This window comes from Eublepharis macularius, chromosome 4 (genome assembly GCF_028583425.1).
Source record: "Eublepharis macularius isolate TG4126 chromosome 4, MPM_Emac_v1.0, whole genome shotgun sequence".
Taxonomy (NCBI): domain Eukaryota; kingdom Metazoa; phylum Chordata; class Lepidosauria; order Squamata; family Eublepharidae; genus Eublepharis; species Eublepharis macularius.
In genome coordinates this window covers 109,531,325-109,555,202 of record NC_072793.1, presented here as the reverse complement: position 1 = coordinate 109,555,202, position 23,878 = coordinate 109,531,325, and the positions used below count along the sequence as shown (strand labels likewise).

Sequence of the window (23,878 nt, the reverse complement as noted above, 5' to 3'; positions counted from 1 at the left end):
TGCCGCCGTTTCTCGATGCCATCGGCAGCTAGTTGGCGCTTCTTGGTCTGCGGGTTTGCTGCATGTAGGTTACGTCTGGCTGCTGTTGTGGCAAAACGCCCGTTGGTCCCTCAGCGGTTCGCTACCTGCAGTTGGTCGGATCTTTTCATTTCTGCCAGGAGGCGATCCAGGCGGCGATGATGTGGGCCAGTGGCTTAAGGGCATTGTGTAGATCGGTGCTCCCCCGAAGTGCCAGTGAGTTTTTAAAGGCGTTTGTCTGCCAAAGCGATAGCAGCATCTCGTGGACGAATCCGTTTATCCTGTGGATGAACATAAATTGTGTTTGAAACCGTGTTAACAGGCAATTTAGAAGCATTCATAAATGAAGTCCTCTCGTTGGAGGCGGGAAGATGAGACGAGGCAGAAAGGGGATTTCCATATCACTCTCTGTGTTCCAGACATGTAAGAAGTAGTTTTAATTTGTTCAAGGTAGATAAAAAATGGATGGGAATATAATAGCTGCTGTACAAAAATTGATGTGACACCTGAGCTCTGTATGGAAGACAGAAAGTATGGAGAAAGAACTTTTAACAGCAGTTTTATGTCTAACATCTATTTTCTTTTGGCCATGAATCTCTGAGCCGTCTCAGATTGTTTCTTCGACATTAACTGGTCTTGATTTGTTTAAGATCAAACAGTTTAGGTAATGCAAACCAAGCCAGTGATTGTAATGTAAACAGGCTTGTGCTGAGTTCAAGTGGGCATTTTTGCTTGGAGTGGGGAAATCATGCTTATATAAACAAGTACATGAGAGAGAGAGAGAGAGAGAGAGAGAGAGAGAGAGAGAGTGTAACCCTAAAGACTGTCAATGCAAACTTAATCTTTTTAAGCTGGAATTAGGTTCCAAAGATTTCAGTGTGACATTCTACTCTAAATTGTGACTTGAATGATAGAGATAAACTTGATGAAGTTCCTAGTTTTTATGTGTTAGAAAAGGGTGTAATTCCAAGTAAACATGCTATTGAATGTGCCATATCTATGTTGGGTTGAGGGATCATAGCTTTAGAAGTCCCCGTTGTTGGTCTTATAGAGCATTAACACCCTAGGTCCAGTCCCTCCCATTCAGTTAAAGGGAGCCTGTAGGCCTGTATGAAATGTTGGTAGGGCTGCTGCTGATCAAATTAAACAGTACTGAGTGAAATAAATACACTAGTGCCAGCTTCATACTACTTTATCACTTGTGTACAAATTACAGGTGATCACTGAATTTTTAAAAAGATATCTGAAGCGAGGACCTTGTTAGCTTCCCCTCTGTTTAAATACAGTAATGGACAGGGATCAGTTAGGCAAGTGCTAGCTTTTCAGTTATGTCATCAGTTGCTGTTGTCATTAGTTTAAATGCACTGGATATTATTTGAAGGTGATTGTGTGGCAAAAACCTTATATATTCAGTCTGGTGTTCTTTCTGGCTTCAGTCAGAATACTAATTTTAAGTAGTCTGACTTTTGCTTTTAACAGAATATGTTATGCAAATGTGGTTTTTTTCTGGGAAACTGTTCCTACTGTGTACATATTTAAAATATTCTGTAATTAGTATATGGTATTATACTAACTACTTTAGTTTGCGTGAATTTGTTTTACAAGAGCAAGGTATATAAAATTCCATTGACTCCAACCCCTCCTTCAGCACTAAGAGCGATATTCTGTAAGTTGTGGTTAACAACATATCGATGAATTATTCCTTCATAATTCTTACCCAGGCCTGCTCAGTGGTGCTGAGAATGGATTGCTTTTTATGACAAGTGGGCACATATGCTCACTGAAGGGAATAGCCATTGTCAACATAATTCACAAAAGGAATGCTGAGGGATAAGACCACAAACTGCCCTGATATCTATGAATGTAATATAGAGCTCTTGTCTGTTTGAACAATACAATATCAAACTTGTATCCATGAATTTGTTGGCAGTTGTAAGTGTGGCACTGCAGGGCTGTTTTACTGTTCTTTCAGAGCAGGTCCTATACAAGGAAGTTGTACAAATGAGTTTAGATGTGATCAAAATAAAAGCTATTTGGTTTTTAATGTGCTGGAAGATGTGATGGTTGGCTTTTCAGTCCTCCCCCGCCAGATGCATCTGGCGGGGAGGACTGTGGTTATTGAAGGCTTGTGCTGCAGTGGAATTGGATAGTCTAGGGGTGCTGCTGAACTCTTTTTGATTTTGCTACTACAGACTAACACGGCAAACTCCTTTGAACCTTTACACAAGCAAACTGATCCCCACACCAAAAGGAGCTGTCTGCATCTCCATATCAAAGGAGTTGTTTACATCCCCCCTCTCCTCCTTCCCCCCTTCCCCCCCTCTCCTCCTCTATATTTGGCCAGTTTCCTTCTGCCCTCCATGCATCTGATGAAGAGAACATGATTCTCGAATGCTTATGCTACAATAAAATTGGTTAGTCTTAAAGGTGCTACTGGACTCTTTTATCTTGTCAAGATTATGACAGCATAGCTGTTTTACCTTCCAGCTTGGTGTTCAGGAACTGTGATACAATTAAAATGGCTGTGAGTTCTGACAAATCCTAATACACTGCATAAGTTACCAATGAACCTTATTCGTTTCATATAATATCGTATAAGAATATTTTTGACAGCTTGTATATTTTTAGGTTTTGAACCTAGAAATGCTATTCCACTAACTTGCTAAATGGGGTGGTAACTACTGCAATGCTCTTTACTTGGAGCTACCCTTGAAAAGTGTTCAGACTATTGATTGGGGCCAGGTACCAGGAACATGTGATCACAATATTACAACAATTACAGTGGCTATTGGTTCACTCCTGAGCCCAATTCAAAGTGTTGGCTTTGCCCTTTAAAGCCCTACATGGTTTAGGACTAGGGTATCTGAAGGACCGTCTTCTCCCATACATTCCTGCCTGGGAGTTAAGATCACAAGGAGAAGCCCTCCTGTCTGTCCCATTGACCAAAGCAGCTTGTCTGGTGGGTACACAAGAGAGGGCCTTTTTGGTACAAGCCCCACAGTTATGGAACAACTTCCTCAGGAAGGTATGCCTAGCCTTCTCACTTTAGGGGGCAGCTGAAGACAGTTTTATGTAGAATTGCATTTGATTGGTTTGCTTTTATTGATAATTTTAGATTGCAATTTTAAATTGAGGTTTTATGTATTGTTGTGTCTGTAAGGTAGAAAGGTGGCTAATAAAATATTTTAAAATAAATATATAAATCTGGTTTAGAATTTCAAACCAAAGGGGCCTTAAGTTTGCTTTATAAAAGGAGCCAAAATTTTGAAATCTGTTTTTTAGGGAGAACCTGAACTGAACAGTAGACAAACATGAAGGTGGAGATGAAGAGGAATTAGGAGAGAAATAACACCTTTTATTTCTTTTAAATGTTAGCTTGCTTGGGAAGGACAAGGAGTACTGTGTATCTTTTGTTTACACAGGTTGTACTCATTCCTTAACCAGCTGTAGAGATGGTATCATTAGTCTGCTTGTGCTGTTGGCTTAACTACAGTATAGTGTAAACTATAGGGCTTCTTGCTGGGTAAACATCAGCCTAGACTCAGTGGTCAGCATGGGGGGATTTGCTGAAGTCTGCTGGGCTTCCTTCTGCTGAAGATTGCAATCCTAAGAACACTTTCCTGGGTAAGCCCCATTGAATAAAATGGGACGGGTAGATCTGCTTAGGACTTGCTCCCTAAGTCTCTGATTACACTCCAGTTGTGACTGTATTATCTTCTATTGGGGGCAAGACAGAGGGGCATTTGCTGGTGTACTGCCAGCCATCCCTAAGTCTCCTTTCCTGAGCAGCTACTGGACATACGTTCCTATTGAGGAGAAAAGCAGGGTATAAATATCGAAGTAAGTACATTTCTGACCTGGGGTTGAGGTTCTAAGAAGGATAGTTCATGGGAACTTCAACATCCATGCCTCACTTATCTGTTGATGCCAAGTGCTAGCTTACTAGTCCTTGCTAAGTACATATATGTTTATCCAGTGGTGGTGGGAAGTGCCGTTAAGTCACAGCTAATTTATGGTGATGTCTGCTGGGGTTTTCAAGGCAAGAGGCCAACAGAGGTTGTTTGTCATTGCCTGCCTCTACAACCCTGGTCTTCTTTGGAGGTCTCCCATCTAATTACTTCAAGGCCAGCCCTGCTTAGCTTCCAAGATTTGATGAGATCAGGCTTGCCTGGGCTATCCAGGTAAGGGCATGTTTTACCCTTTTTTAAAGTTGCTGCTATTGTTCCAAAGCACTGTAGAAATGTACTAATTGCTATGAATTTAGTGTAAATGGTCTATATTGCTATTTTATGATTATGTGACTATTTTATGCTGATATTTTTCATTGTTTATGTTGTATTAATTATTTGTAAGCCACCTTTGGTGGAGAGTGTGCAATATAAATGATTAAAATAAACAATTTTCATTTGACTATAAAAAGTGAATTATAGCTGGTAATGGTTATAAGTGTGCCTTGCAGTCCTAATACTGAAATTGGAACAAATTAGATCTACTTGAGTATTGCTATTTTTCAGTTGCATAAGTGTTTTGTTCATGAATGTAGGATGGAAACAGAATATTAATAGAGCCATAGGCCTGTATGCAGAAGGGTAAGAAATAAGAACCATGGGAAGAATTTGGACCTTTAATAATAACAACAACGTTCGATTTATATACTGCCCTTCAGGACAACTTAATGCCCACCCACTCAGAGTGGTTTACAAAGTATAAGGGTTGTTTCAATGGGATAACCTCTACCCAGGTTCCATTTAGCTTGTTAGCATTAAACAAAAGCTGCCTGCTTGTTTCCCCTCAAATTATTTTTCTCTAGCTAAGGAATATGAACTCTACCTCCTTTTAAATATACTCAATAGCTTATGAGAAATTTGTTAGGTTGCACAACTTGCAAGCATGCACAACTTGTGACCAAACAAACAAAATGCAACCCATCAGTCATATATCGTCAGTTGATTGATAGCTTCCCTTTATATTGCAGTTCCAGGCTTACAACAAGTACAGTTTATCAAACACTTGTGGATAAATGATAGTTGTGCCACGTTTAGCTTGAAGGATCCCACGTGTACAGAATTGGCCAGGTTTTTTTTAAAGGACTTGCTGTTTCTGTTGGAAGTGAATTTTCTCTGTGGTAGGCTTGAAGAACAGAACAAGTTCTTATTTTTAGATGTATTTTTATAAGCTGAGATAAATAGAATAAGCTGTTACTTAAGAAAATATAAAGTGGAATGCAAATGAGGGATTGTGTTTGCTTTCTCAGCCTTTAACTGTTATCACTGTATTTCATACATGTGCAGCCAAGGAGTTATAAAAAGAAAGCCAGCTGATGTTGCAGTCTAAGCAGCAACTATATAATGGAAAGATTCTTCCTTGGCATCTTCAGTAGTGCTATTTTTGCTTATTCCAGTAGATCTGTCCTTGTGAATTTAAATTAAAGGACACTAACTGAAAATAATTTTATCTGCATGATAACCATAAGAAAGCTTATGATGGAAAAATATTATTGATAGGCAGATGCTTTTTTGTCCCTGAAAAGGGGGAAAAATCTGGAATTATTCAGGAATTACTCATGTTTATTTTCAGTTAAAAATGGAATTTTAGATCAATCATGGAGAATAACTTCCTTGTTTTCCATCAAATCCTAGATTTTTCCAAATGCCTCTACATAAATAACAAACATTTCCAAAACCTTGGTCATAACTATGTAATATGTAGTGTTTATATAGCAGTTTACAGTAGTCAGAGTACTCCATATACCTTATCTCTATTTGTACAAGTGTGAAATTTATGTCGGCATTAATATCATAATTGAAAACTGGGGAAGAGAAGCTGAGCAATGGTGGCTTCTAAGGCATTTTGGTAGCTCATGACTGAGACAACATTTGAATCTACAACTTCCTTATTACACACTCTTAGCATCATTAGCTCTTTATTATGGCAGTGTGGTAATTTAGAAAGGGAGGAGCACATCAGCCACTTTGTTGGATAAAGACTGAGTTAATGAGAGACTTTGGAAGCATTGCTTTGTCTGGGAATGTATTTGCTTATTTCTGAACTGACTCGTGTTGAATGTAGTCTCTTGCCTCTTTTACACTAATCCTTTGCATGCCTTCCTCTTCCTTGTAGAATTGATCACTTGTATATATTTGTTCTTAAATTGTGATGAACTTTGCAGAACTGTACCATGTCTGCATGCAGGTGACTTCTTGTTGATGCTATAGGTGTACATAAGTACTACATTAGTTCTACAGTTTTTACAGTTTTTTACTAAACAGTTTTTCCGCTAAGTAATGGTGAACCTTCTAGAAGTAGAATGCATTCAGTATCTGTCAGGGCTCATATATTTCCTGTATATGAGAGGTTCAGTCGTCCCATTTCTTCATGGACAAATGCATCATATGGACTAGACAAGCACAGACAACAGTTCCTCTGATTGCAGCTTGTGGAAGAAGTGGCACCCTGTTACGGAATTTGTGGTAATCCGTAATTGCTTGTAGTTTTCAAAATACTTACTAGGTGATGAGAGAAATATGTTGTGTGATTTGGCTATAATAAAGGTCCAAATGGAAACAATTCAGGAATCGAAATATCTTTAGCCTTTGACATAATTATAATAGGTCAATTTCTGACTGGCTCTGTGATGCATGATGGTATGGTGTGACTGATTCTTTTATGGGAAACAATCCTATTTAGCTTTTGGGAAATACTGCACGGTAATTTTTATTTCATGCCAGTTTAATAGAATTGGTGGCATTATCCAGTAGATTTTACTGCAATTTGTTATCATTTAAAGAAAAAGCTGAATGATTTTTTTGTGTAGTTTGACAATTGTCAAGCTATGTACAGAATATTTTTTTTTGAAATTTTTTTTTATTGGATTAGAAATCTCTATAATATCTATTACAATCAATTTCCTTTAAATATTCCAGTTCTAACCCCCTCCCTTTCCCCCCCCTTTTGTTGACTTCCAACAGTTTTCCAACCCCTTATCCGTTTTTCCCCCCTACTCATTTCAAACTTATTTTATTCTATTTAACATATACTTTCACTCTCTTCTAAGCTTCTATTGTAACACAGTGCTATCTCTATTCCCTTTCCCACTTAACTTATCGACTAAATGTTACATTCCTGGCATATATTCTTTAATAATAACAGTCATTTGTCTACTTTTGTACTCCATATTCTATCTTATTTCTTATCTCGTCAATATGGGGCAAACAATTTGTCCCTTATTCTGCATAACTTTAAGTACTTCTATAAGCATTATATACATTCACTGTAAGTCAATCAATTTAACTCATACTCTATATATTGCTCTTTACTTCCTTCTATCTTATATTCATTCTGTCTTAGTTATATAATTTCTCCATTATACAGTTATCTGCCAGAAATAAAATTAGTTAATTTCTATCCTTATAATTCTTATAGTAACACCTCTATTACTTAGTAGCTATGTACAGAATATTGACAGTACGATTATGTTCTCCAAGTACTTCAGGATTGCATGGCTTGGAATGTATTGTATGATTACAGAATGCTTTAGTACAGGCCTCTCTGTTTCTGAATTTGGCATGCTTAAGTGCTTTTGAGTCCATACAGCAGAGTCTATACCTTGCATGATGTCGGGTTGACACTAAAACAGAATAACAACTTCTGCTTTGATACCTGCAAGTTCTACAGTTCTTTTCTATATCTTACTAATTTATTCTAAAATAGTCATATTCCACATTCTCAGTGATAGTGGCTCCTGAGGTAGTTATTTAAAATAAAACAGGTGGTTAACTTATTTTAATCTTCTTTGAACCATCCATTTCCTTGTATTAGTGACATATGTGTTCCAGCTTTTTGTGGATGCTTTAGGGAGACCAAACAAAACTTACAAAACTTTCTTTGGTTTCAAAGATAAATGAGCAGTTTGCATACTTTGCTGTTGCCCATATGTTCACATTGGTTGTCTCTAGAAGGCCTGCATCTAGAAATCTGCAAAGCACATAAGCAATATGTTGAGTGTTTTTACTCATGAAATTCTGGCCCTAAGTAAAGATTAGGGGAGTTTTGCCATTCAGACAGCTAGCTGAAATCTTTAAGCAGTGTCAATGACTGATTTATACCACAGCTTCCCTTTTTTCGTAGGAGGCATTATTGCATTTGTGGGGAAAGTATTTAGGAATGTCTGAAACAATGTATTTCATGTAAGTAGTGAGTGGAAGCAGAGGTGAGGGAAACTCTGGACTTCAGTTTGAGACTGTGCTATATTTGCCTGGTTGTAGGACTGTCTGGCCTATGATAGTTATTTCAAAAGTTTACTTTTCTTGCTGCCCCCCCTACTTTCTGCAGCAAGTTCCATGATGTGTTGCATGTCAAAACTCAGCATACCTAACTAGAGCTAGACTTGTGTACTGTTACATTAAGTAATGAATTTCATGGCCATTACCACCTTACTATTTAACCTGTGTCTTATTAGTAGTGTGCCATTTTTACCACTGTTTAATGGCTTTTGTGTACAATCTGATCTAGGTGCTGATGTACCATACGCTTCTAATCCTACCTATTGGAACTGTGATTAAAACAGATTGAAAGAGGCTATTGGTTATTAATATGTGGAGATATGACAGCTTAATATTAAACTTTCATTTACATATGAAGTTATACATCCTTCAAAGAAATCACCAGAGATCTTTATTACACAGTTGTTATAGACATGATGTGTATATTGCTTTATTTAGACACACTCTGGGCAAGTTACTGCACTCAGTAATTACAGCTTTCAAATAATAAGCTGAGTAAAAGTTTTCTGGCTGTGTTGGAAACTTCAAAATATTGACCTGAGGATTTCAGGAGCATTACATTAAAGTGAATAGTGTTAAATATATGTAGAAGATAAATACTGTTACCAAAGACCCTTTTTAAAATTAGAGGTATGGTTACTTCAACATGTTTTTTGTGAATAAGCCTTGTGTACTTTTTGAGTGTTACAGATACGTTGAAGTAAATCTTAATTTCATATTTTTATGTTATGTTGCTGCTCCACTGAGCACAGATGGGTTTCTATAGCTCCCTGGCAGTCTTCAGTTGAACTTGCGTATCTACAGGACTGAATCATTTTCCTCCAGACTATTTAGGCTTATATTTTATAAGCCATGTGCAGAGGTTTCTAACTTGATTCATTGCATGCAGTTCTTGAATGTTTGTATCCATTAATTGTCTAGAGCAGAGCTTCTTAACTTGAGTAGTGTGAGGACCCCCCCCCCATTTTGATTTAATGTTTGTTGTGGATACTCAAGCACTTTGTTTGTATTTGAAGAAATAGGTTTTTCTTAAACGCTACATAATGGTACAATAGCCAATTATTCACTGTATAGGTGGACATGGAGGATAATCAACTAGCACAAGGCCAGCTTCTAAACCATATTCAAAAGATTTTTTATTTGCAATTTTGAATCATAAAGGCCTATTTAACAACTATGGAATGTTGAGGCTCTGAAACTTGCCCCATTTGGCAAAAAAGGTGTGCCTGGTGTATATGAGCACATTTTCAGTCCTGCCATTTCAATAAGAAAACCAGACCTATCTTAGATAGATTTATTCGTAACTGATTCTCATTGTCATCTGTAGGATTGAGCGTAGAATTTCAGCCTTAAAGTTAAACAAATGCAATTGTGAGGGAAATAAAGAAAAGATGTGGGAGAATGTGTACAGGTTACAAGAAAGAGGGAGAAGTGCAACAGACACATAGGGTAGTGGGTTTGCTCTGATAAGACTCTTCTAGCAGTTTTGAAGTACCTTTGGTATAAGAAACAAATTGATTTTTACAGCAGCAGAAAGAAATTAACTTTTCCTGCACCTGATGCAGTTGGACCAGTAAATCAGCTTTAAAGGCTATAGAATGTGGTAGTATTGTGTGTGGGGAGGGTGTTCAAGAGAGTCAGATTCTGTTGCACCCTCTGCTTGGATAACAAAGCATTCATTTTCTTTCTTCACTGAACAAAAGGAATTTGCAGCAATCTACAATAGGAGTTCTTCCCTCCTCTAAAAATAGGGAGAAAATTCCACCCCTGAATATTTTATATTAATTATTTTATTAATGATAATTGGAGCTTTGAGTGCCTCAGTAGTAGCCCACCCACTTCCTTTCTACCAAGTTTTTCTGTTGGGTCGGGAAAATTTTATTCATGTACACCTGGATTGGGCACATCATGCCCCCTTTTCTTTGTTAAGTCTCTAGAGCAAATAAGTAGGTGGCTAAATGGCCCATAACAAGGACATGAAGGATATGGACATGTCTTCCCTTGTGAGCACAAGATCTGACTTATTGGCAGATACTTTTCCAAGTAAGTCTCTGTTAAGTGGAGATTTAAGCTTTTTGTGGCAGGGGCAAGCAGTGCCCTAAAGGTGAGGGATTTCCCCCCTGCTGCTCATTTCTCAGACCTCCCCGTGAGCACCCTTGTAGTCCTCTCAGTTCTCAGTTTGAGAAGTGCTGGTCTACTTTTAAAAAAAAAATTACAAAATTCGATCTTCAGATAATTCTCAACTGTTTAATTATATGAATTCACAACTTAAAAAACTAAAACGTGAATGAAAGTTAGTCAAAACAGGAAACCAATATATCACAATAGCTCAATAAATAATCAACCAAGAAAGGGATATTTGTTGCTCAAAGAAAAAAGATTCTAAAGATGTATCTTAAAAATAAGTGTGTGTGTGTGTGTGTGTGTGTGTGTGTGTGTGTGTGTGTGTGTGGGAGAGAGAGAGAGAGAGAGAGAGAAGTCACTTCTGAATTATGGTGACCTTATGAATTAATGTCTTCATTGTCAGCTGGACTCAGGTCTTGGAAACTGAAGGCTTGTGGCTTCTTTTATTGAGTAAAAATAAACAGATGCTTTTAAAAAGGTAACTAATAAGAGAATTTTGTTCAGTTTGATGCCTAAATAAAGACTTTTCCGTATTTAAATTTACCTTTCACTGTCATACCTTTTAACTGTTAGAAATATAAAGGAGTAGTATATTTCATGTAATATATTTTGTCATATAATTCTAGACCTGCCATAGAAATCTGTAATGTATAAGGCAGAGGATGACTTTACTTTCTGGAAATTGGATGAAAAGTTGTGTTACACAAAACATTAACTTTTCTCTGTTCTCTAATACGTTTGATAATATCCTACTATATAAAAGGCTAAGCATATTCAAGACAACTCACTTCCTACCCTGGTGCACCTCCAGAGGACAGTGCTGTGGAGGGAAGCCCAGATGAGGCAGCCAGACCTCCAGAGAGCATGCCACAGTGGGAAGCCCAGGCTAGGATCAGGCATGGAGTAGGCAGCAATGAACGTCCCCTGCCTTCACCCAGCTTGGATTAGGAGCAGAGCAGATGGCGATTCATGCCCCACTGCTTCACCCAGCTGAGATCAGGAGCAGAGAGGGGGCAATGCCCGCCCCCAACTTCACCAGCTGGGATCAGGAGCGGAGCAGGTGGGAATGCTTGTCCCCCCCCCTCTTAACCCAGCTGGGATCAGGAGCAAAGCAGGTGGCAATGCTTGTCCTCCGTCTTTACCCAGCTGGGATCAGGAACAGAGCAGATGACAATGCCTACCCCCCGCCTTCACCCAGCTGGGATCAGGAGCGGAGCACGTGGCAATGCCCACCCACTGCTTTCACCCAGCTGAGATCAGGCGGGGAGAAGGTGGCAATGCCCACCCCCCTTACACAGCAGGGATCTGGTGCAGAGCAGGGGGCAATACCCACCTGCTGCCTTCACCCAGCTGGGAAAAGTAGCAGAGCAAGTGGCAATGCCCATCCCCTCTTCACTCAGCTAAGATCAGGATGGCAATGCCTGTGCCCACTTCATCCAGCTGGGATCAGGAGCGGTGCAGGTGGCAATGCCCCCCGCCAATGCCCCCCGCCATCACCCAGCTGGGATCAAGAGTGGAGCACGTGGCAATGCCCATCCCCTCTTCACCCAGCTCAGATCAGGATGGCAATGCCTGGGCCCACTTCACCCAGCTGGGATCAGGAGCGGTGCAGGTGGCAATGCCCACCCACCACTTTCACCTAGCTGAGATCAGGCGGGGCAAACCAATCAGGAAATAAGAGGGCTAAACCAATGAGAAAATAGAATAGTATTTCAAAGTAGAATACTCGAGCAATAAAGTGCATAAGAGTGCAATTTTGCTACAATAATCTCAAAGTGCAACATAGAAAGAACAGCAGCAGCCATAGGGTACACAGAAGGAGTGCAATCAAGAAAAACCACACAAGGGCTACAAAATGGGACCCTAGGGTGGAACAGTGTCTGATACTATTATGCAAACTAATTTTTAACAATATTCTTATATATTTCTTATAATCACATGTGCAAAGAGGAAAAACAAGGGGCACAAGCCCCCCCCCCCCCCCCGACTCTACAAAATGCCAGCAATAGCTTGTTTCAATCTTTCTTCCTCAGGAGTCGTGGTAACAATTACACCTGAAAAGAAAAACACCACCATGAGACTCTTTGGTGGGAAGGTCAGCACTTCAATAGGTACAGCCGCTGACAGGCAGCAGAGCAGGAGGGAATGCCCACCGCTTCTTCACCCCGCTGAGATCAGGCGGGGAGCAGGTGGCAATGCCTGCGCCCTTTACACAGCTGGAATCTGGTGTGGAGCAGGGGGCAATACCCGCCTGCTGCCTTCACTCAGCTGGGAAAAGGAGTGGAGTAGGTTGCAATGTCCGCCCCCCGCCATCACCCAGCTGGGATCAGGAGCAGAGCAGGTGGCAATGCCCATCCCTTCTTCACCCAGCTCAGATCAGGAGCAAAGAAGATGGCAATACCTTCTCCCCCCTTTACCTAGCCATGATCAGCGGCGGAGCAAGTGGCAGTGCTTGCCCACCCTTTATCCAGCACACATCATGTGCTGAGCAGGGGGCAATACTTGCCCCCCGCCTTCACCCATATGGTGTCATGGCCCAGTCTGAGAGTGAGGTCTCCTCTGGAGGAGAGGAGCCTCGTGTAGCCAGCCAGGACTCCTCAGGAGAAGAGGAGCCCTGTGTAGCCAGCCCTAGCCCTGATTCAGCAGAAGCCAGCAATCAGGAGCAACAGCTGCTGGCTGATCAGAGCTTGCAGCCAGCAGCTGAGACACCAGCACCCTCTAGCTCCAACACCACAGGGGAAGCTCAGCCAGGGACTTCTACAGGTGCAGCGCAGCCAAGAGCCTCCACCCCCCCCCAGGTTCACCCACGCCCAAGGAACGCCGCAGGCAGCGCCAGAGACTGGAACTGCAGGAGAGACAGCGCATTGCTCGCCTCTTGAGCCAACGCCAGCTGCTGGAGAGTGACGATGAGTAGCATCAGGATGGAGCCCCAGCAGCTGGCTGAAAACCACGCCTGGCTATAAGAGCCAGTCTGGAGGAACTGCCGGGCGTGGAAGCAACGTGTCTACTGCCTGCAACCACTCCGTGTTCTGTGGACCTTGCCCGTGCCTGCTTTTGAACCTGACGCTATCGGTGACTGACCTTGGACTGTGCCTGACCTCGCTCTTGGACTCTAGACTCACTCCTGGCTTTATCTCGTGCTCTGACTACCGGTTTGACCTGGCTTTGGCTCTTGGAACTCCCCTCAGACTCTGGCATTAAGGTTTGGACTTGAACCACCCTGCTTGGGCTGGCCCGGCCCAGCCCATGACATCTGGGATCAAGAGTGGAGCAGGTGGCAATGCCCACATCCACCATCACCCAGCTGGAATCAGGAACAGAGCAAATGGCAATGCCCGCCCCCTCTTCACCCAGCTGGGATCAGGCGCAAAGCAGGCAGCAACTGCCTGTTCGTATTCACCTGGCTGGAATCAGGCATGGAACATGAGACAATGCCACCCCTTCAGCTGGCCGGGATCATGTGCAAAGCAGGTGGCAATGTCTGTCCCCCCCCCCCCTTCATGTGGCCAGGATCAAGAGCGGAGCAAGTGGCAATGCCCGTCCCCTGCCTTCAGTCGACCGGGATCAGGAGCAGAGCAGGTGGCAATGGATGCCCCCGCCTTCACTTGGCTGGGATCAGGCACAGAGGAGGAGGCAATGCCTGCCCACCCACCCACCCGAGAACAGGCACAGAGGAGGCGATGGCAGTGCCCACCCCCCTTCACATGGCTGCAATCAGCCATGGAGCAGGCAGTGCCCAATCCCCTACTTCAACCTAGCAGGGATCAGAATTGGAGCAGGTGGCAATTCCTGCCCCCACTTCACCCAGCTGGAATCAGGTGCAGAGCAGGATGGAATGCCAACCGCTTCTTCACCCCGCTGAGATCATTAGTGGAGCAGGTGGCAATGTCCACCCCCGCTTCACCTGGGTGGGATCAGGCGTGGAGCAGACGGCAATGCCCACTCTTTCACCCTGTCAGAATTAGGTGCGAAACAGGAGGCAACGCCTGCTCCTCCTTTCCCCTGGCTGGGATCAGGGGCAGAGGTTAACTAGGCTGTAAGGTTAACTAAGCTGAAAATGTGTAACAGTTCCAAGATCACCCAGTGAGTTTCCATGGCAGAATAGGGATTCAGGTTCTACTATTGGGTACTCAGTGAAATATATTGGAATGTGATTCAATGACTGTATTCTTTGACAAAGATATTATTGAAACAGGATTGATAAGGATCTAGACCACCTGTTAGAAGATTTATTATCACAGAGAAAGTAATTTTGTAATGCAACATCTCCAAAAGGACTATTTTGTTCTGTGATCCAGACGGTCAGCTGGAATGGACTTTTGAAACTGCACTTAGCCCCTGGTCTGAATACCTTAGCACCTTGGATCTTGAAGTGTGCTGCAAGTATTAGTGTTTGGATGGTGCTAACTCTGCATTTGCACTTTATTTATTGGTGCAATAATATACTATGGAAGCACTTAGAGCACTAAGCACTTTATTGATTGAAATGGAAGCCTAAATGGTGCCTGTATAAATGTATTTCTAACTCATATTACAGGGGCAATAAGAATAGATGTGGTTTAACAATTAACTATGCCATTGTGGTGACTATATGTATTACACATAGTGAAATTAAAATACGTGTTATATATAATGATATTAAAATTTGAATGCATTAGTAAGATTACGCGGGTAAATTTTGTTTTGCATTGCTCAGTTTACCGTGTTACTCTCTGTTGAATGGTAGCAAGCAGCCAGGCCTGGGTGAGTAATACAGATTGTCGCAAATCGCCCTGCCTCCTCCCTGTGTCTTTTACTAACAGAAGCCAAGTTCGGAATGTAGGCAAAACTGTGGTGATTGTCTAGTAGCAGCCACAGAGGGCATAAGTTTCTTAAAGCTACAGCCACACATTAATCATTTTGGGGTTTTCACCCACCCAGGGACAATGCCAGAGTTTCTGGTGTCTGAGGCCGGGGGCAATTTCAGGGCTGTTGCTGCCCCCGTGTGCATGTGCATGCGTGCACACCCAGACTGCTCAGTTGCCCTGCACCGCCCTGGCTGCCTGCCACGCTTGGCCCGCAGCTGTGAGCTAGCTGCGGTGGCAGCAGCATGGGGCAACTTAGAGCCGGACCAAACAAGACGAGGGCCGCGCAGTTTTTCTTGAAGGGATGGGATGGAATAATAACAGAAGAAAGCGAAGGGGAAGTAGAAAGTGGGAAGGACCTAGAGAAACAGCTGCTCCTCAGGGTGTGCGCTTTGAATGAGCGGCTGAAGACGCAAATCCTTCTTCCAGGCACAACCCCCCCTCCCCCCCCCCGATGCGAGGGCATCCTGGGAGAGAGCAGCAGCAGCCCACCCCAGAATGGTCTTTGGGTGTCTGAGGCTGAGACACGAGTCCAGCAGGCTTGTGCCTGAAAGAAGGATTTGAGTCTTCAGCAGCTCATTCAAAGCGCACACCCAGAGGCGCATCTGTTTCTCCAGGTCCTTCCCACTTTCTCCTTTCCCTTCCCCTTTGCTTTCTTCTGTCATTATTCCATCCCCTCCCCCCCAGTCCCCCAAAGAACTTATCACTTTTCCTCTGCTCCTTTCCAGTTTGTGAGGTGACAGGCAGGCGATAGGGCGGAATGCTTGGCGTGCGTGCGTCCTCCCAGTCCTCCCACTCAGTTGCTCCGTGGCACCTACACCCCCTCTGGCACCTTTGTGCTGGAGGTGATTGCCAGCCCTGCCTCCATTGACGCGCCGGCCCTGCACCCGCCCCCAACATATTTTAGATTGGGATTTTTTTGCAAACTCGGGGTGTTTTTTCAGGTTTGTAGAAAGATCTGTCTTGTCCATTCATGGTTCCAGTCTCTGGATTTAAGTATCCTCTGATTTGGCCATGTTGAGAGATATATATTGAAGTTAGGTCAAGATGGGTAGCCGGGTCAGTCTATTTGTAGTAATAGAAAGGACCAGTAGTAATTTTGAGTAATTTTTAAGACATTGCAGTCTTTGTGTCTTACCTATTTTTAGCACTTTATTGTCTAAGGCCATAATACCAAATAATACAGTTTTATATGCTTAGTCTTAAATGATGCATTTTATGTTGTTAAATCAGTAAAAGAAGTCTGCGTTTGGTAGTAAAATATATATGTCAGCTTTTCCTAATTTCGCCCCGTATATTTCAATTTCTGCATAAATTTCAATTTCCTCTGTGCTGTGGTAGAGCCAAGTCTGCAGTAGAGCAGTGGATGGTTTTATATGTATCAGCTACCATCATGGAAATTTACCGTGAGCTGAAGGTTATATTATTTAATGAGAGCCTACTTGTAATTGATAGACATATCTCATTTGGTATTCATAGGGCTGGAGCATATACTACATTTTCCATGGTTGTGATGCTGCCGAAGGAATAATGGTGGAGCTCCATGCTGAAAGTACTTACATATGTTATGATCAGGATGATGGTTTCAGTGGCATCTTCATAGCAGAGTTTAATGTATACTTCAGTGGTTTATATGGAATGTTCTCATTTGTGAAATATTTCAGTCAGCCCTTGAAAATCATGAGATTTGAGCAGTGAAAGATAGTCCACCTTTTACACACGTGTTAGGTTTTAACCTTTCTTTCATACGCTACCATATTTATAAATATGAGAGCTTTAAAGTTTAGTAAAACTGGAGACGGGTTACATTAAAATATTTTAGGCTATATGTAGTCTGCAGTCTGTTTTCAATTAGTGTGTGTGTACACATATACTTGCTGAGGTAATAAACTTTCGAAATCTAAAAATGTATTCCAAAAGTTCATTTCCTTTCCATGTAAGCATTTCACTTTCTCCTGTTAATGATATATCCTTGTATCACATTCGTCCTTCTGTGTTCTTTATCTTTTCTCATTTTTAAACTCTTATTGTTAATGTTTCAGGAAGAGACCTTTAAAAATTCCTTAAACAAAATGATTGAAGGCTAACAGAGTGATGGTATGCAGACTTATTCTAATAGTAGCCTGTTGATTTCATTGAGCTTCGACTGGAGTAACTCTGCGAAGGATTATATTGTACATTTAGTGTAAGTTTTGATCTGATTTTTAGGAATGTTTATCCCATTTTAGAATATGGGTTTCTCTGTGGAGTTGCTAGCTGTCCATAAATGCTGTCCATAAATGACTTCCTGCCACTCTTTGTAGTTGTATGCTGCAGTTTGCAGCTAAACAAATTATGATGAGCAACGTTGGTTTCATACTGCACATTGTATCTGCAAGCATAACAGTAACTGCTTCTGGGTGGGATGATCAGGAGTGGTGGTTGCTTTAGCCTTTGTCCCTGTTTCAAATCTCGTGAAATTCCAAAATTTTACTGAGGTTTCCAGTGTGTGGTTGTTGAGGACTTTCCTTCTTCTAAATATGGTTTCAAGCCACTATTGATTCACATGGGATATCTAGTTTTGTAGTCAAGATGTGTTGATTTAAATTTTTCCTAATCATTTATTTTTTGATTGAACTGGTCATATAGGTTTTGGAATCCAGGATTCAGTAGAGTAATCACTCTTCTGCCACTGAAACAACAACTTCTCCTCAGGCAGTTTTCTGCATTTGTTGTTTTTTAATAGCCAGATTCTATAGCTGAGTAAGAGACAAAGACTTTCCCCTATATATGAGAGGCAGGTGGGAAAATATTTCCTGTTTCTTTGTGGCGATGTTGCCATTTTAGGCACCTATGAGAGTATGGTTGCCTGGGATTTTTCCTGCTTAGTTGGAGGCTTTTTTTTCTTTAGTACATGACTTGCCCTTAAACTTTTTTTCTTGGTGCATATTTACCATTTCCATTCAAACCTTTAAAAATATGGCTTAGGTTGTAGAATAAAAAATAGAACAGTATGTTAACTTGATAGAGTTTGAGCTTCAGACTGGAAAGATATTACAGAATGAAGCTCATTTGTTTTACATGATGTACAGAGAGTAGGTAGTTAAATGTGGCTAATGAATAGATTTATTCTACGGAATAGGAATTAATTATCTGGTACAATGTGGTATCTTGCCATCCCTATTTTACCTCCAGTAACCGTTGAGGAACAGTCCTTAAGTTCAAAGTGAAGTTTTCACTCTGATCTTTTGTTTGCTTGGAAGTTCCGTTGATTTCACTGAAATTTCAAAGTAGATCACATCTGTTGCGTACCATCATTCAAGAAAGACTGCAACAGAAAAGTAACTTTCCAAAATTGTTGCAATTGTTGTTGTGATAAGAGAAGAAATGCTTTTCATATAATTCAACCAAATTAGGTTTTGTACAGTTATAGACGTAGACGGTGTGCCTGATTAATTGAGATACGCAATCTGTTAGATTTTAAAATTCTGTCAGCCTCCACTTCTAAATTGATATAGGTCACTTTTGTATGTTTCTTCCTAGGCCAGTAAGCTGCTCCTTTTGTTTTATGATCTTATTTTGCCTAAAGGAGAAAAGGTCAAAATGGCATTTCTGTTGGTTTTTAAAAATATATTTCTCTTCAGCATATTTGTGGCTGAATAGTTAAGTAATCTGAAATGAATGCTGCTGTATACCATATCTGTAGAGAGCACTTTTTGGCTTGTAAAGAATCTGATAGCGATAATCAAGATACTTAATTTGAAATAGACTGTGATGATAAATGTATTGACTTCTGCTTGGTTGTGGCTGGCTAGTGCATAGGTAAAGACAACAGAAAAGGTGAGTGAAAAACAACAAACGTGCAAACCAAGGATAACCAACAAGGTTGGAACAACATAAATCATTTCATATACTCTCTCTGTTTCTGGAACAATAAGAGCTAAGTCTCCTAGAACTGAAATAAGTCAAAACGTGTTCAGATCCTTTTTGCTGTGTTGTGTCCTTACATAGCTGAAAATATATTTTTCAAAACTTGCACAATTACTTATGTTAGATAAGAGCATGGCTCCACTGTATACAGTTAAACAAAGTATGTGCAAGTCCTGAATTGACCTTTCCAGCCTTTAAAATGAAGAATTTAAGCAGTTACTGCTGCATCTGATACGTATCTCTGTTTTGAGATGGGTAGCCATGTTAGTCTGTCTCTAGCAGTAGAAAGGAGCAAGAGTCCAGTATACCCATCTGAAGAAGTGAGCTGTGACTCCTGAAAGCTTGTACCCTACCACAAATGTTGTTAGTCTTATAGATGATACTGGACTCTTGCTCATATCTCTCCTTGAATAACTGAAAATTTATGTCAAGAACTATTGGCATTTCATGTAATTTATCTGGTTGACTAAGCTCTCTACAAGCCGTGATCTCAAGTGTGTGTTGGCAGAAGCCTGACTAAGGTGAATACTGATTTGATGATGGGGAGAGGACCTGGAATTTTAATAGGCATCTTACTCTGCGACTGGTACAGTAGTCTGGAGAAGGGGATAGGGATAGTGGAGGGCCAAGTTTCCTCAATGAACTTGTTCTTGAGTTCTCAAGGTAGGTACTCCCACATATACCCCCCTTTTCTCCTTTGCTGCTACTGGTGAGGGGAATTGAATGTATGTGGAGTGGGAGGAGAAAGAATGATAGACACATAAATTCATAGCCTAGGAACAGCCCCACGTGTCTAATTCACCTCTGAAAGAATGGGGAGCAAGCAAAGCCTTGTGAGAGAGCTCCCTTATCTTTCTATCTTTGCTTCTTGTAAAGTAGGTTAGCCTGACAGATACTTGACCAAGGATCACCAGTCCTTTTATAATAAGGAGAGAGTTGAATTTTTGCATTGCTACATCCAAACATAACACTAGTCACTCCAGCCTTAAGTTCCTTGAAGGATGATCAAAATATAAATGAAACTGACAAACAAAATGTTCATATTCGTGCACTGTACTAATATAGACACCCGTATTTGAGCATAGTTAATATGATCAACCTCATTTGTTACCTCTGATAAGAAAAGCTTAAATTACTGCTGTTCAGTGCTGCCTCTACTGACCTGTAGACATACTGATACAGGAAGCACATCTCCAACTAGGGTCACAAATTAATACAGGATGTAAGACTTGGTAGCTGGTTCATCCCTGCCCATCTTCAAAGGCTGGTGTAAAGAGAGGACTTGTTCAACTTGTTGAACCCCTGCCCTACAGCCATCCATCTGGCTTCAACTTTACTAAACCGTTGTCTCTCTCTCTCCCCCCCCCCCCTCCTTCTGTTGAATGCAGGGTTTCCTTTCCTCTCCTCTCTTGATGGTTTGAAGCTACCTCTTATAGTGCTGGTAGCACTGATTGTGGTGCTATTGCCTCTTTAAACTATTTTAATACTACTGCTTATTGTTTTGTTTAAAATATTTTCTTACAAGTATATAATTGGTGGTTTAAAATAATTTTGCAGATTGTCTTTGTAAGGACCATTGTATGTTAAAAGATGAAGACATGGGCCTCTCACTGAGGGAGTAAATCTATATACCATTTCAGAATGCAGCTGAGAATTCATATGATTGAACATTCTGCTGAACAAGAATAGAAATTTGTTGTATATAGAAAATTCATTTCAGGGCCAGGGAAAAGATAAACTGGAAATGTGCTTGACACCTAGCCTTCTGTATGCAGGGAGGGCTGGGTATGTGTATTTATGTGTTTCTGAGGTTGAGGGAGTGCACCTACAGTTTGAAGCAATCCAGTCCAGATGTGTTTGCCACTTTAGAACTAATCACTGGTGGAGTACACGAATAGATATGGTATAGCAATGGGGAGAAGATAGCACGGACTCACTTGGTGGCATTGTTTCCCTGACTGGTGCCTAAGCACCACCACTTTCCCTCTGTTCTGCTATATGGGATAAGTAGTAAAGCCACAGTGGTAAGGTTTACTGAGAACATGGATGAAATATAGTGATTTCAGCTGCCCATTTGTATCCTTTATGTGTCACATGGATTACTCACTTTCTAAATAACCATGTGCTACAAACCATCTGTGTCAGGATGTCAGTTTTCCCCAGTGCGCATCCCTTTGCATAATCCTGGCTCTTGCTCTGCTTTCCCTTCCTCTGTTCCACATTAAGTAGTTTCTCTTTCCCCTTGCTATTAGCATTGTACTTCTAGGCGAATGCTTTCAGTATAATTATGAGCCAGTTTCTTTTTGCAACAAGCCATAGGTCATAGGGGTTAAAGAGGGCTGGTGTTCCAGATTTCTCGGCTGCACCAAAGCATTTCTACTCTTTTCTTTCTTCTAGTGCTGAAGGCATAAGAGAAGACAGGGCCTTATTCTAGGCAGCCCATCTAAACTTACTGTTTAATATGTATCAAGAATTTCAGTGGATCCCAAATCCAGCCTGACAGTGCCAGTCTGCATTGATTCTGTGTTAGTGCATCAGGTGACATTGGGACTCTCAGATTGGATTTCCAGTCTAACTGAACATATGGTTTAGAGTAGAATAGCTTGCATATTTAGAAGCATGTTTCAGGAAGGTACTGCATAGAGTTGAGGTAGTGGTAGACTATGTATAGTAACTATGTACTATGTATAGTATATGCATTCTTTTCTCACACCGTGGTGCTTCTCTAGCTTTTCTGTGTGTACTCTTCTAAATGAAGTTTCTCCAGCTACTGAAATCTGATTGGGATCAGATTGTTTTGATATAAGCTATTTTGAAAGAAGCAAATATATGCAGAGTTTACAGTGCAAACACATAAACATTCAATTGCTTCTTGAAATTATTAAAGTTCTTTATTTGTAAAAGCTATTAAAATACAGTGAATAGAATATTATTCAGAACAAAGAGTTTCCATTTCACATCCCAGATCAGTCATATAGCTCAGTGGGTGGCCTTGGACAAGCAGTTGTTTCTCAGCTAAGCACATGAATTGTTTTGGTAATAAATAATAATTGTAATAACATTGTGAAGATTTATAACCCATTAAATAGTGCAAAAGTCTGAAATTAAGATCAGCTTTACAAGCCCTGCTGTCTGTGCTCCTGTTTTCAGAGGTGAGATGGATGGCAACCAGAGACTGGGCTTTTCTGTAGTGGCACCTTCTTTGGAGAATGCCCTCTCCCTTGAGGCTCACCTGGTACCTACATTGCTTTTTTCTAGGGCCCAGGCCAAAACATTTGTGTTCACTCAGGCTTTTAGTCAAGAAACTGATTTCTCATACATAACGACCAATCTGGATTCATTCCAAAACACGAGATCACTGACAACATTTATAGAACATTGCATCTGATAGATTACTGCAAACAGGAACAGGTGGAAGCTGTTTTTTTTGTCGTTAGACATTGAAAAAGCATTTGATTAGGTGGAAATCAATTATTTATTCAATACTGTCACTTTATGGAATTCAAGTTACTCTGATTTCATCTCCCACCCCTTTCTGCAAGAAATCCAAGGTCTCTTGGTTCAAAGGTTCTTTATTGAAAGATTATATTCAAAGTACAGGTGCCCATAATTAATCCAAAGGCTTGAAAGCTTCTGGCTGACCATGAAGCTTTGTTGAGAATGACGTGTTAGTTACAAGTTGCAATATATCAAAACCTCCTTCCACTCCCCCCCTCCATTGCCCGGCTACAGTAGATGCCTGGGAAGGCGAGGGAAGCTCCTCCAAGGTCAATGTCTAGTCCGGGTAGATAAGGCCTTCCTGGGAACACAGCTGGCTCTCTGTGAACATGTAGGCAAATAACACTGGAAAACTACAGCATCAGAAAGCATCAGAAAATAGTATGGCGTTACTGTGGATAGCAGGCCTGACAAATACTTTAAAATTCATGGGGTTTGGAGACAAGTTCCTAAAAGTAATCACATCTATATACTCGCATCCAGTAGTAAACATTAAAATGAATGGGCTCCGATCAGAAAACATCAACATAAATCGTGGCACAAGACAAGGATGTCCCCTCTCCCCGATCCTTTTTTGCCCTAGCTTTGGAACCATTCGCAATTGCCTTAAGAGAAAACACACAAATAGAAGGAATTAATACGAACTCAATAACATCTAAAATCAGTCTATTTGCCGATGATATGCCGGTATACATGACAAACCCCTTGACATCATTAGCCTATCTTGACCCTCTACTTAAAGAATTTGGACTGATATCAAGCCTTATTGTCAACCAGTCTAAGTCGCAATTTCTAGCAAACAAATTATCGAGCGAAGAGATAAGCCAAATTAATCAATTGTACGATTATACATGGACCTCCAAACAATTAACCTACCTTAGAGTTAACATCTTTCAATTTTAATGATTTGATAAAACTAAACCATGAAAAAATAATGAACCAATTAAAATTAGACATTGTACAATGGAATAAATTAAAACTTTCATGGTTGGATAGATATCACCTTATTAAATCATTTCTCATTCCAAAAATCCTTTTTCCACTTCGAGCAATCCCAATCACAGTACCAAACTACCAAATCTCTCAATGGCAATAATTCTAGCTAGTTAACTTGACCAGATTTGAGTGCTTTGAATTGTGCACCAGAATTATTGTGATTCATTATGCTGGTTTATGCTATGGAGAATGACATGTTTGCCCCTG

The 23,878-nt window shown here is 41.0% G+C and overlaps 1 protein-coding gene across 5 annotated transcripts in view; it reads left to right on the top strand.

Moving 5' to 3' along the window:
- Positions 1 to 23,878, top strand: part of RAF1 (Raf-1 proto-oncogene, serine/threonine kinase) — a 143,347-nt gene that overhangs the window by 67,741 nt on the left and 51,728 nt on the right. The gene's annotated exons all lie outside the window — the stretch shown is intronic.